The sequence below is a fragment of the Balaenoptera ricei genome, chromosome 3, assembly GCF_028023285.1.
Source record: "Balaenoptera ricei isolate mBalRic1 chromosome 3, mBalRic1.hap2, whole genome shotgun sequence".
NCBI classification, from domain to species: Eukaryota; Metazoa; Chordata; class Mammalia; order Artiodactyla; family Balaenopteridae; genus Balaenoptera; species Balaenoptera ricei.
Genome location: NC_082641.1, coordinates 116642284 through 116657700, shown reverse-complemented (window position 1 = coordinate 116657700; position 15417 = coordinate 116642284). Strand labels below are relative to the sequence as shown.

Here is a 15417-nt window from a genome sequence, read left to right as displayed (position 1 = left end):
AAATGCAACAACTAAATGAGGTATGGGATCTTTTACTGATTCCTGGATTAAAAAAAAAACTATGAAGGACATCACTGAGACAACTGGTGGAATTTAATATGAATATGGACTGTACATGAGATCAGTACTTCTGGGAATCTTGTTAAAATGCAAATTCTGAATCAGTAGGTCTAGGGTAGTACGTAAGAGTCTGAATTTCTCACAAGTTCCTAGGGAGAGCAGACACTGGTCCTTGGACCACTCTTTAAAAGAAATCATGTTACTATATCAATGTAAAATTTCTTATATAGTGTAGTTAAGTAAGGCAATGTCCTTACTCTTAGGAGTTACATGCCAAAAAACCTAAGGGTGAAATACTTGGTGTCTGCAGTCTACTTTCAAATTCCTCAGAAAAAAAGTTTATGTAGAGTAATGGAGCAAATTTGAAAAACGTTAACAATTGATGAAACTAGGTGAACTGAAGAATCAAGTGCTCGTTGTATTACGCTTTCAACTTTTCTGTACGTTTGAAGAATTTCAAAAACAGTTGGGGAAAATGCTCACAGTCTAGAACAGAAAATAGTTACAATAAAACAGAAAGTATAGAGTTGTACAGTGAACCACCAGTGCAAAGAGGAGCACCCAGGAGGGAATCCCCAATGGCCAGAGAGTCCTCATTGAGGATCTGATGTACTGGGAGGGAGGGAGGGTGGTTGTTTCAGTTTGTGCAAAGGGACCAGAGAACTTTGGCACCTTCCAAGAACCACAAGTGTGAATGAAAAATATAAGACAGATAGTGAAATGGCAGAAGATAAGGCTAAAAGATAAGCAAAGAAATTAAGAAGGCACTGGAGGTTATCTTTCTTAACTTGAAAATACCATTCTATAATACTTGAGAAATCCTGAAATGCACCCCCCGCCCCAGAAAAAACCCTCAAAGACAAAGGAGAAAACCCCACCTCTTACAGTAACCATAGTAAAGACCAAAAGCCAACAGCAAGCGCCTTCCTGGCCAGAGCAGCACTTTCCCAATCTAAAGGACTTCACGCACATGACCACAGAGCTCAGTTCCTTAAACCCCACAAGGCCCGAGCCAAGCATTTTCCTCCCCATCTATTCCCCCTTGGCCTTCCTCATCTCCACCTACCAAAGCTCCACCAAACCAGGTCCCCTAGAAGGAGACTCTAGGCCCCTTTCCTCCTCTTCCCTCCCCTCCTCTGCACCTTAGTAAATATCTCACTCTAACCCTTCCCATTCTCAGGAGTCTTCTCATTTCCAATTACCCTCCAGACAGCCCCAGTTATCACTGTCATGGAATCAACTCTCCTCTGAAAAGAACTTGGCATTGCTTCCCCACCACAGGCAGGACGAAGTGGAAACTCCTACAAACAAACCTTACTCACAGTGGCCTGCCAACCTCATCACCTGCCTCCACTCCAAACTCTTCTCCAGATAGTATATGTCTCCAGACCTTTATATAACCCCTATCCGCTGCCCAGAGCACCCCTCCAGACTCTTCCATCTTCCTTCAAGGCTCACACAAATGTCCTCTGCTTTCATAGAAAGAGCTGTTCCCTCTTTTCTGGGTTCCCCCATCACTTTACAAGCATCTCTATTTCAGCACTTGCCACATAGCACGATATCAGTGTGTCCATCTCCCATAAAGCTGAGAGCTCCTTTGAGTAGAGAGATCATGCCTTTTTTGAGCATGGTAACTTTCATCTAACAACATTCTATAAATGATTAACTGAACTGGCTCGACTGTTTTTAGATTTCATCTAGCAACACCGATGTGTGTGCAAAGGACTAAGAAATCTCTCTCCCGTTATAGATTAGCAAAAAAAAAAAAAAAAAAAAAGGCAGGCTTAATAAATGCATTGTATTTAACTGAACCCTTCCCCCTGCAACTGAGATACAGAAAACTAAACACTACCTTAGACCCTAACTCAGTAAAGATACCTAGAAAACATTACCTCTTTCACAGGTCTTAATGACACCAAAGAAGCTTAAATTTCTCTCAAGGGTTGCCATCTTCCATTTCCTTGAGTTTTTTCCCCTCCTCCCAAGGGATCAAGCTCACATTTCACTTATCCACTTCTGTGCAAAATGACAGGTTTCTAAAGATACACTTCAAAGTCAGTCCAGAGCTTTTCTGAGAACATGATGACCCCAGGTCCAAGGAAGCAAGAAAATGATAACAGATGATTATAAGAAACCTTTGCCAATTTAGAGATCCCCAGGAACAGAAAACACCCAAGAACACTGACTCGTCAGTAATAATAACCTACCCTTTCAGCTCTGCTTTATTCAGTGCACTATCATTTTTCACAAACCATGATTAAGACTCTAGATTAATACTGAAATATTTAACATAATGAAATATTCAGCATACCAAGAGAGAACAGTAACAATGTTTCTTTGCTTGGAAACAAAGCATGTATCAGATTTGCACAGGGCAAATGGACTATTAGCAAAGGCTCCTATCCTTCATGTAACTTGAAATGGGCCACAGTGAATGCGTTTCCTGAGTTATGATAGCACTTTCAGTTTCAAGAACAGTCTGCAGTCTAACCTAATAAACCAGCACATGTAATCTGATAATTAACCAGGCTTTCAACACACTCTTCAAATCATAATGTCTAATACTAACAAAATAAAATAAAACATAGCAATAAAACATTTTCAAAATACAACTGATGAGCCACTTACTTATGACAGTATTTAATAATGAAATCTCAGAACAAGAAAAAGAAGGAAATCCACAGCTCAATATAATGAAATGGAATAGCCAAAATGAAGTAATCCAGAAAAGAACTACCCTTTAAATTAGCAATTAAGGAATTACATCATCAGTTATCTAACACTAAGATTAAACTGAATTAAATTACTCCATCACAAAAATTAAATGCAAATGATAAATTTTTTCTTCTGTAAAGCCCTCAAAGTCTTTTTTTAAAAAAATTCTTACAGATGATGGTGGGAATGTAAGTTGGTATAGCCACTATGGAAAACAGTATGGAGGTTCCTCAGAAAACTAAAAATAAAATTACCATATGATCCAGCAATCCCACTCCTGGGAATATACCCAGATAAAACTATAATTCATAAAGATAGGGACTTCCCTGGCGGTTCAGTGGTTAAGACTCCGCGCTGCCAATGCAGGTGGCGCAGGTTCCATCCCTGGTCCAGGAACTAAGATCCCACATGCCACGTGGAGTGGCCAAAAAGATTTAAAAAAAAAAAAAAAAGATACATGCATCCCTATGTTCATAGCAGCACTGTTTACAATAGCCAAAACATGGCAACAACCTAAATGTCCATCAACAGATGAATGGATAAAGATGTGGTACATACTCAGCCATAAAAAGAAACGAAATTGAGTTATCTGTAGTGAGATGGATGGACCTAGAGTCTGTCATACAGAGTGAAGTAAGTCAGAAAGAGAAAAACAAACACCATATGCTAACACATACATATGGAATCTAATAAAAAAAAAAAAAGTTCATGAAGAACCTAGGGGCAAGATGGGAATAAAGACACAGACCTACTAGAGAATGGACTTGAGGACACGGGGAGGGGGAGGGGTGAGATGTGACAGGGTGAGAGAGTGGCATGGACATATATACACTACCAAATGTACAACAGATAGCTAGTGGGAAGCAACCGCATAGCACAGGGAGATCAACTTGGTGCTTTGTGACCACCTAGAGGGGTAGGATAGGGAGGGTGGGAGGGAGGGAGATGCAAGAGGGAGGGGATATGGGGATATATGTATATGTATAACTGATTCACTTTGTTATAAAGCAGAAACTAACACACCACTGTAAAGCAATTATACTCCAATGACAATGTTAAAAAAAAAAAAAAACTACCTCTGAATGGAAGCATTGGGTTTAATCAGTTCTGAACTTGAACAATCTCTTTGTTTCTCTGTACCACTAGAAAGAGTGGTGTGTTTAGCAAATATTGTTAATGTGCCTGAAAGTCTACCTTCAAAGTCTCTACAGAGGTTTAACTGTATATAAGCCAAGGGTCACCTTTAGGGTTCTAGTTTTAGTCCATCTTATAAAACTAAGACTGTAGTTTTCCTTTCCTTTCCTAAGACTGTATTCCTTTAGCATCATCTAAATAAAGTTCTAACTAATATTCCCAAATGTTATGTTATCTTACAGGTGAAGGGCAACCACAGGTTTAAATGAAGACAAACTGTAACCATGCAGGCCGTTCTTGTGTTGGAAATGTGACTGTTAAAATTCTCTCAGTAAAGTTTTGCAGTTTTGTCCCCCAAAAAAAATGTGGTACACATATACAATGGCATACTACTCAGCCATAAAAAAGAATGAAATAATGCCATTTGCAGCAACATGGATGCAACCAGAGATTATCATTCTAAGTGAAGTAAGTCAGAAAGAGAAAGACAAATACCATATGATATCACTTATATGGGGAATCTAAAATATGGCACAAATGAACCTACCTACAAAAGAGAAACAGAATCACAGACATAGAGAACAAACTTGTGGTTGCCCAGGGGAAGGTGAGGAGGGAGAGGGATGGACTGGGAGTTTGGGGTTCGTAGATGCAAACTATTACATTTAGAATGGATAAACAACAAGGTCCTGAGGTATAGCACAGGGAAATACATTCAATATCCTGTGATAAACCATATTGGAAAACAATATTTAAAAAATGCAGGGCTTCCCTGGTGGCGCAGTGGTTGAGAATCTGCCTGCCAATGCAGGGGACACGGGTTCGAGCCCTGGTCTGGGAAGATCCCACATGCCGTGGAGCAACTTGGCCCGTGAGCCACAATTACTGAGCCTGCGCGTCTGGAGCCTGTGCTCCGCAACAAGAGAGGCCGCGACAGTGAGAGGCCCGCGCACCGCGATGAAGAGTGGCCCCCGCTTGCCACAACTAGAGAAAGCCCTTGCACAGAAACGAAGACCCAACACAGCCATAAATAAAATAAATAAATAAAATTAAAGAAAAAAGAAAATGCTCCCTATTTAAAAAAAAAAAAAAAAAAGCAAAAAAAAATTCTTACAGATGAAAATTACAACTACCACAATACAATTCCCTCTCTTCTTTTACTACAATGGGACCATTGAACAGATGACAAGAAATTTTTAAAATCTAATCACACTACTCATACAATACTTGTTCCAAATGATCAAATCTTTGTTACAAATATTTAGAATAACACTCAAAGTTGCCTTTCAAACTGTATTTACCTTATATGCATTGCTCCAAACTTGCAGCCAGTGAAAAAGCACAAATTAAATCCCAATCAAAAGGGGGTTTGATAGATGACAGCCCATCAACAAGTAAATAGAAATGCATGGTAATTTCAAGCTCCATTAGAAATGGAGTTGGCGATATGCTTGCACACAGAGTAAGTTTGATAGTTATAAAAAAAAAACTAAAGGGGAAAATAATGAACATTTAGAGGCTCCAACAGAGAAAGGGCAATGCTGAAGTTTTATTTTGAAGCACGGTTATTTCTGCACACTCTGAACTTTCAATAATGGATAAATCTAGTATAGTGCTCTTGCAAGTGAACAAAACAGCACGAGACAGGGCAAGTAAAGCCAGACTGTTCACCTCCCTACACGGTTCGGCTCATTCAGCCCAGGCCCACAACATGGGGGGCTGAGCCAAACACTACACTGCACAAGCAACAAATACCACCCTCAATGTCTGGAAGCAAGCACAGTGGCACCTAGGCAAATTTTAGGAACTGTTGCTCTGTGAGACTCTCCGCAATGCCTGATGTGTTTAACTTTTTTTCTTAAGAGAAAACAGAAGGTACTAATAAGACAAGTCATCCAACACATAAGGTATAACCAAAATTCCTTTAAAACTTCTAAGTGTGTGGCTTCACAGTCACTCAAGAGGAAAAAATGATTTGGGCTGGGAAAGCAGAAAGGATAATTGATTTCATGTTTTTCATTATTTGTTTATCTCTATATAGAAGGTCAAACTTGCAAAATACATATTTTTTGAATGAATTTATTTTTACCTGTTTATTTTTTCACTTTTTATATGCAGTAAAATTCACTCTAGTATACTATTCTACGACTTTTGACAAACTCAGTTGTATAATCACCTCCATAATAAAGAGATAGAACAGTTTAAAGAATTTATTTTATTTTCACAACAGCACACACATACAACTAAACCATAGACCCTAATTGTACAAAAGATTATTCACTTCAAGAGCAAATTTGGCATCAAATTACTGCAAAGCTACAATAATCAAAAAACTGTGGAACTGGCATAAAGACAGACACAGAGATCAACAGAACAAAACAGAGAACCCAGAAACAAACCCTCTCATAGTCAAATGATTTTCGACAAGGTGTCAAAACTATTCAATGAGGAAAGGACAGTCTTTTCAATAAGTGGGGCTGAGAAAACTAGATAGCCACATGTAAAACAATGAACATGGACTCTTACCTAATATCATATATAGTAATTAACTCAAAATGGATCAAACATCTAAATGTAAGAGCTAAAACTATAAAACTCTTAGAAAAAACAAATCACAGGGGGACTTCCCTGGTGGCACAGTGGTTAAGAATCCACCTGCTAATGCAGGGGACAGGGTTTGATCCCTGGTCCAGGGAGATCCCACATGCTGTGGAGCAACTAAACCCGTGTGCCACAACTACTGAGCCTGCGCTCTAGAGCCCGCAAGCCACAACTACTGAGCCCGCGTGTCACAACTACTGAAGCCCACGCGCCTAGAGCCGGTTCTCCGTGACAAGAGAAGCCACCGCAATGAGAAGCCCATGCACCACAACGAAGAGTAGTCCCCACTCGCCACAACTAGAGAAAGCCCACGTGCAGCAACGAAGACCCAACGCAGCCAAATAAATAAATAAATTTTAAAAAAATCACAGGGCAAAAGTTTCATGACAATGGACTTAGTAATGACTTCTTGGATATGACACCAAAGGCACAGGTAACAAAAGAAAAAAATAGATAAACTTCACCAAAATAAAAACCTGTGTGTACCAAAGGACATTATGAACAGAGTGAAAAGGCAATCCAGACAACAGAAGAAAATAACTGCAAAACATACATGTGAAAAGAGATTAGTATCCAGAATATATAGAAAACTAAAACTCAACAACCAAAAAAAATAACAAACAACTCAATGATGTGCAAAACACTTGAATAGACATTTCTCCAGAGATATACAAATGGCCAATAAACCCATGAAAAGATACTCAATATCACTAATCATCTGGGGAATGCACATCAAAACTATAATGAGATACCATCTCACATTCATTAAGATGGCTACTATCAAAAAGAAAAAGAAAAAGAAAAAGAAAATAACAAGTGTTGGTAAGGATGTGGAGAAATCAGAACCCTTGTGCCCTGCTGGTTGGAATGCAAAATGGTACAGCCACTGTGCAAAACAGTATGGCAGTTTCTCAAAAAGTTAAAAATAAACTTACCATATAATCCAGCAATTCCACTTCTGGGTATATATCCAAAAGAACTGAAAACAGTGTCTCGAAGAGATATTTGTATACCCATGTTCATAGCAGTACTATTCACAGCAGAACTATCCAAATGCTTATTAGCAAATGAAAGGATAAGCAAACTGGGATATATATAAAATATTATTCAGCCTTAAAAAGGGAAGGAAATTCTGATATATGCTACAACAAGGATGGACCCTGAGAACATTATGCTAAGTAACATAAGCTAGTCACAAAAAGATTAAGATTCCACTTATATGAGTTACCTAGAGTAGTCAAAGAGACAGAAAGAAAGGTGGTTGCCAGGAGCTGGGGTAAGGGGGTAATGGGGGCTTGAAGTTTAATAGGTATAGTTTTAATTTTACAACATTAAAAGACTTCTGGAGATAAATGGTGGTGATGACTGCACAATATGAATGTACTTAATACCACTGAACTATACATTTAAAAATGGTTATGTTGGTAAATTTTATGTTATGTGTATTTTACAATTTTTTAATTAAAAAAAAAAAGGAAGGGAAGAAAATTCTGACACATGCTACAACATAGATGAACCTCAAAGGTTAAGTGAAATAAGCCAGACACAATAGGACAAATATATGATTCCACTTATATGAGGTACCTAGAATAGGCAAATTCATAAAGAAAGAAAGTAGATAAGAGGTTACCAGGGGCTGGGGAGACGGCAGGATGGGGAGTTACTGTTAAATGAGTAGAGTTCCTGTTTAGAATGATGGAAAAGTTCTAAAATGGATGGTGATGATGGTTGCACAACATTGTAAATGCACTTAATGCTTAAAAATAGTGAAAATGGTAAATTTTATGTTATGTATATTTAACCCCAATTTAAAAACATTATTTTAAGAGTAGCAAATCTTTTCCCCCAGGAATTCCACTTCTAAGAAGTTTCCCTTAAGAAGTAAGGACAGGCAGGGCTTCCCTGGTGGCGCAGTGGTTGAGAATCTGCCTGCCAATGCAGGGGACACGGGTTCGAGCCCTGGTCTCAGAAGATCCCACATGCCGCGGAGCGACTAGGCCCGTAAGCCACAATTACTGAGCCTGCGCATCTGGAGCCTGTGCTCCGCAACAAGAGAGGCCGCGATAGTAAGAGGCCCGCGCACCGCGATAAAGAGTGGCCCCCACTTGCCGCAACTAGAGAACGCCCTCGCACAGAAACGAAGACCCAACATAGCCATAAATAAATATAAATAAATAAATAAATAAATAAACTAGATGTAAAGCCATGCTGCCTCCACCCCCATATCAATCAGGCACAATCCTATATATAGCATAAGTATATCTACTCATATTAGATATGAGTCAGGTATCACAAAAGACTAAAAGATACAAAAGAATGTAATTGCCTTGAAGGAGCTCAGCATGTAACAAAAGAATTTATGGTCCACAAGAGTCTTTAGGAAGGTAAATCAGCAACTCAGTGCTATGTAAATAACTGAACTAGTGCACTGGTTTTACTGATAAGACAACTTAATATGAACCAAAACATGTCCTATCCAGCAGTCCATAACTAAAAGAATAAATTAGCATTCTATCATGTTAGACATTAAAATTAATATCCTTTATAAGTCACCTTAGTCATTACATAGATGACAGTTCAAACTCTCCAACTGAGACTCAAAAGATTAAAAACCCCTAAAAGCAGGTTAACATAAATCAACAGATAATGACACATAATCAATGACAAATTAGCAATATCAGGAAATCCCCTACCATACAATTATTGTTTTGCTATGACATTTTAAAAACTACATTTAAAAAAAAATTCTTTCCAGAAGTTGGCTACAGGGCTTCCCTGGTGGGGCAGTGGTTAAGAATCCGCCTGCCAATGCAGGGGACATGGGTTCGATCCCTGGTCCGGGAAGATCCCACATGCCGTGGAGCAACTAAGCCCGTGCGCCACAACTACTGAGCCTGCGCTCTAGAGCCCGCGAGCCACAACTACTGAAGCCCACACGCCTACAGCCCGTGCTCTGCAACAAGAGAAGCCACCACAATGAGAAGCCCGTGCACCGCAACGAAGAGCAGCCCCAGCTTGCCTCAACTAGAGAAAGCCCGCGTGCAGCAACAAAGACCCAACACACCCAAAAATAAATAAATTTATTTTTTAAAAAAAGAAGTTGGCTACAATAAAAACTTTAGTTCCTGCCCTCAAAGTAGACATAGCTCAGCTGGGGGGGGGGGGGGGGATGGGGAGAGACACATAGGGAAAAGCTCTATGACACTGGATTTGGCAATGACTTCTTAGAAGATACCAAAAGCATGAGCAACAAAAGAAAAAACAAATAAACGGGACTTGATCAAAATTTAAAGTTTTTTAACATCAAAGGACATATCAACAGGGTAAAACTGAGAGAAAATATTGCAAGTCCTCTATCTAGTAAGTGATTAACAGCCAGAATATACAAAGAACTCCTATAACTCAACAAAAAACCCCAATTAAAATGGCCAAAGGACGTGAATAAAGATTTCTTCAAAGAAAATATACAAATGGCCAATAATCACATGAAAAATGCTCAACACTAAACATTAGAGAAATGCAAATCAAAACCACAATGAAACATCAACTCACATCCATTAGGATGACTATTATTAAAAAGTAAATAAAGGGCTTCCCTGGTGGCGCAGTGGTTGAGAATCTGCCTGCCAATGCAGGGGACACGGGTTCGAGTCCTGGTCTGGGAAAATCCCACATGCCGCGGAGCAACTAAGCCCGTGCGCCACAACTACTGAGCCTGCGCGTCTGGAGCCTGTGCTCCGCAACAAGAGAGGCCGCGACAGGGAGAGGCCCGCGCACCGCGATGAAGAGTGGCGCCCGCTTGCCGCAACTAGAGAAAACCCTCGCACAGAAACGAAGACCCAACACAGCCAAAAATAAATAAATAAATAAATTTAAAAATAGAGCAATAAAGTCATCAATTAAAAAAAAAAAGTAAGTAATTTTTTTTTTAATTAAAAAACAGAAAATAACAAGAGTTGGTGAAAATGTGAAGAACATGGAACACTTACACATTGCTGTTAGGAATGTAAAGTAACATAGCTACTGTGGAAAACAGTATGGCAGTTCCTCAAAAATTTAAGCATAGAATTACCATACCAAATGACCTAGAAATTCCACTTCTGGGTATATACCCAAAAGAGCTGAAAGCAGCGACACAAACACATAGTTGCACACCGATGTTCACAGCAGCATTATCCACAATGGCCAAAATATGGAGGCAACCCAAGTGTTCATCAATAGATGAATGGATAATGGAATGTTACTCAACCTTAAAAAGGAAGGAAATTCTGACACATGCTACAACATGGCTGAACCCTGAAGGCATTATGCTAAGTAAAATAAGCCAGGTACTTAACATAGTGAAATTCAAAGTGACAGAAAGTACAATGGTGGTTGCCCTCGGGCTGGGGGGAGAGGAAATGGAGAGTTATTGTTTAATGGATACGGAGTTTCAGTTTAGGACAATGAAAAATTTTTCTGGATATGGATAGCACGGTAGTGGTTACACAACAATGTGAATGTACTTAATGCCACTGAAGTGTACACATAAAGATAATTTAAATGGTAAGTTTTGTTATGTATATTTTATTTTAAAAACTAGTGAGAATGTCATAATCAGGTGCAAATTTTAGAATTTCAGATAAGTTAAAGATCACTTTCAGCAACGATGATCAATGTCTCAATAGAAAAAGCATATCAATCAGCCTTCGGATGGACAGCATTTGTGTCAGAGAAGGATGGAGTATTCCAGAACAAATGCCTGGCAGATGCAGAGACATGTAGCAACAATTCACAATAGAAAATAAGGCTGAAAAATAAGTTAGGGCCAGGACTTAGAAGGTGCTGAATGCCTATCTAAGATTCTGGCTAGTGCAACAGCAAGATAGCAGTACATTTCCCAAAAGAAGAATGAGTACTGCTTATGTGTAAAAGACTGAATGGTGGAGGGGAAGATAGTAAGAAATTCAACTAACTTCAGCAAACACTTACAGAGCAACAACAGTGTTCCAAATTCTCAGATTATAAAAACTGAAGGGAGAGGAGGGGTGGGTAGTGACTGCAAAGAGATTTCTAGAGTACTGGTAATTTTCTGTTTCTTGATCTGGATGGTGTCTATGGGTGGTGTTCACTCAAATAATTCATTAGACAGGTACTGCTATAATTTGAATACTTTTCTACATGTATGTTATACTTTAATTTTTTAAAGTTTTATTAAAAATAAAGGCTAGGGGCTTCCCTGGTGGCACAGTGGTTAAGAATCCGCCTGCCAATGCAGGAGACATGGGTTCAAGCCCTGGTCCTGGAAGATCCCACATACCGCGGAGCAACTAAGCCCGTGTGCCACAACTACTGAGCCTGCGCTCTAGAGCCCAGGAGCCACAGCTACTGAAGCCCGCACACCTAGAGCCCATGCTCCGCAACAAGAGAAGCCACCGCAATGAGAAACCCACGCGCCGCAACTAGAGAAAGCCCGCGAGCAGCAACAAAGACCCAACGCAGCCAAAAACAAACAAATAAATAAATAAATTTTAAAAAATAAATAAAGGCTAAGACACAACTTCTAAGAAACCCCCAGCTGAGAGGAAGTAATCCATAAAAATATTTACCAAATGACATGAAAGATGCAACCACAGAGTAGGTACAAGGTACCCAAGAAGCACTGAGATCCAAGAGAAAACCCAGAGGCACTAACGTCTAAGGTGAGTTTTAAAGAATAAACAAGTTTGTCAGATGGATGAGAAAAACAATGCTTCAGGCAAAGGAAAAAATATGCAAAAGGCACCAAAGCAAACAATAGACCAATTTATCCAGAGAACTACAAGTAGTTTTGATAGTTCAAAGATAAGAAGATAATCTAAACTAGAGTGGAAGCAGAGAGAAGGGAAAACAGGAATTTATGTAAGAGGAAGACCAGATGTAAAGGATTTCATCTGATTAGATCTGGGTGGAAAGGAATAAGAATGGAATGAGGACGGTTCTCAATTTGTCCATAACAGCAACTTGGTCATCAAGGCCCTCCATAACCTGACTGTTGCCTCATCTGTCATAGTTCCAACCACAAGCCAGACTCCAGACAGAAAAGACTCCTTCCTCCTTCATTCAACGTGCATCTAATTTTTTCTTTAATCTCCAGGCCAGGTACCATGCCGAAGGCTAAGGCTCACTTTCTAGCGGGAAAGGCAAACAGGGACATCAATAACAAGGTACAGTACAGTGGAGTATACCAGCTAGTGGGAAGAAGTTTGCTACCAGAAAGGAAAGTGCTAGCTTGAGTCTTGTGATAGGACTAAGAGCTCATTATAAAAGTGATGGAATACAAGTTGGGGGAGTGGGGGAGAACAAGGTGCGTCACTGAGCAAACAACAAAACAACAGTAACAGATAATCCTAGGCCCCTACATCCAATTTATATGTAAGGCTTATCTCATTTCTCCAAAATACAGCTCCCTTTATCCCACCACCTTCACTCCCACCATCTTCCTAGCTCAACTCCCTACTTCCACTTGTACACATATACAAGCCTTGCAAGCACTAGCAGGAGCAATCTTCTTAAAAAGAAAATCAGATCATGAAACTTCCTACAATGGCTTCTTACAGCTCTTAGAAGAAAACCCAAACATGTGACCTGGAGTTTCCTGGCAATCTCATGTTAAGGCCTTCTCCCCATCCTAAAAGTATTCAAGCTACACAAGTCCTCTCTTAGGTCTCTAAACACATGGAGTTCTCTCCTGTCTCAGGACCCTTATTTACACAAGCAGAATATCCTGTTCCCTCTGTCTAGATCTTCATCAGCACACAAACCACTACCCCCAACAACCAGGTCTGTCTGTCACGTCTCACACTACTGCTACTTTCTCAAAGAAATCCCAGGACTCTGCCAGTTACTGCCTATCTCTACATCTGGTTTAGGTCTAAAGAAGAAAAAGGTGTCTCATTTTGGTCCTCTTGAGATTTTTGGTTTTGTTTTTGTTTTCTTTTTGTCTGTGTTGGGTCTTCCTTGCTGCGTGTGGGCTTTCTCTAGTTGCGGCTCATTGCGGTGTGCCAGCTTCTCATTGCGGTGGCTTCTCTTGTTGCGGAGCACGGGCTCTAGGCGCACAGGCTTCAGTAGTTGTGGCACGTGGGCTCAGTAGTTGTGGCGCATGGGCTTAGCAGCTCCACAGTATGTGGGATCTTCCCGGACCACGGCTCGAAACCCGTGTCCCCTGCACTGGCAGGTGGATTCTTAACCACTGCCCCACCAGGGAAGCCCGGTCCTCTTGAGTTTGAGACGCCTCTGGGGACACCCAAGCAGCTCTCCAGTGCACAGGTGACCATGTGGATGAGATGAAACATCTGCACTCAAAACAGAAGCTTCCACTTTAGCACAAGTATCGGACTTTAGCGTAAGTTTGATGGCAGGGAGACTGCACAGAGAACTGATTCTCAACTTGGAGGGAGAGGGCACCCCTGATCTCTTAACTCACCGTAGGAATGAGATGTTACTGATGGAAGGAGGGTGATACCACATTAACGGTGTGAAAGACTGAGATATGCTGGACAGAATCCTGGATATGAGTGTACTGAACAACAACAACAAAAAGACTGAGAAACAAGAGCCAAAACTATAAGGAAAACCAGGAGAGATTTACATCACAATTCCACAAACTCCTTCGCCCTTTTACGCTTCCTCCCAACCAAACCCTACTCCTGTTTCATCCAGTTCAAATGCCGTCCCCTCCTGGAAGCATTGGCCCCCACTCCACATCTCCACCAGTTTTTATCACTATTACTATGTAAGACTGATCCATGCACAAGTTTCTCAACAGTAGTGTTATGGTACTAAACGCCATCAGCCTTGTACTACACCTGGGGTGTGTGTGTCTCCTCCTTATTACAACTGTGAGCTCTTGGGGGCAGAGACCATTTCTTAATCAACTGTGGTCCCTTAAGAAAGTGGATAAGAAATTATTTTTTAACTTGGTAAAAGTCAAAAAGGGTAAATAATTGCGCAGAGGCTATGGATTATTTCTCAACCCCTCTCTCTTGTAAAATAAAATAACACATCTTAATTTGATTTATAAATTCATACTTTCCCAAAGTAACATACACCTGTACAGTCTTTAAGAATCACTACTTAACAAAATATCTTCTCATCGAAATGCCTATCCTGTTGCAACAATACAGTGATGTAATCATTTCCTTCATCATAAACATGAAATGCCCGTAATTTAGTTGGAGACTTAACATATCTTACTCTTTTCTAAATTATTCTAAGTTTTGTACAAAACAAACACACCAAAAAAATGTTACAAAGACGCGGGAGTACATGAGAGGTTGTCAGTCCTGGATCTGAGCCAACTGCCGCCTGCATTTTTGGGAAGCCATTCCTGCCAAGCCAAGGTTAGGCATTCAGTCAACATTTTTTCCAACAAGTGCTTCGCACACGCACACTCTTTTAAAAGTCAACAACAACAAAAAGGTTCCAAGGACATTCGTGAAAACTAGTACTAATCAGTGTTAAGTGCGTCCAATTAACCAGCACAAGAAGTCTGAGTAATTTCACAACAAAGGTTAACACGGTGCACGCCAGAAGTCCACACGGGCGTGGCTGCCCTTCCCAGCCAGACTATGTCAGAGAAAAGGGCCACTCAAACTTTCACATACGCTCGGGCCGGGAAAGCGGGGCTGCGGGCCCAGCAAACGTCCTGTCCACCTGACCAGGAAGTTTCGGTGGCGGGGGCGGGGGTGCGACCACAGAAACCACAAACCACACGTACTTCAATGGAAAACTCAACTCCCGGACCCGCCTGCAGCTGGAACAACGCGCCGACTCTTCCCCACAAGGAAGGCAGCCGAGGGGGCCCAGCGCGGGCCTGGCGCGCGCACCAAGCCCACTTGAACAAAGTTTAGAAACCGGGAGAAACTTTCAAGCGAGGAAGCGCCGCGG

General features: G+C 40.6%; 1 protein-coding gene across 1 annotated transcript in view; it reads right to left on the bottom strand.

Moving 5' to 3' along the window:
- Window positions 1–15417, bottom strand: part of CTNNA1 (catenin alpha 1) — a 188116-nt gene that overhangs the window by 172338 nt on the left and 361 nt on the right. The gene's annotated exons all lie outside the window — the stretch shown is intronic.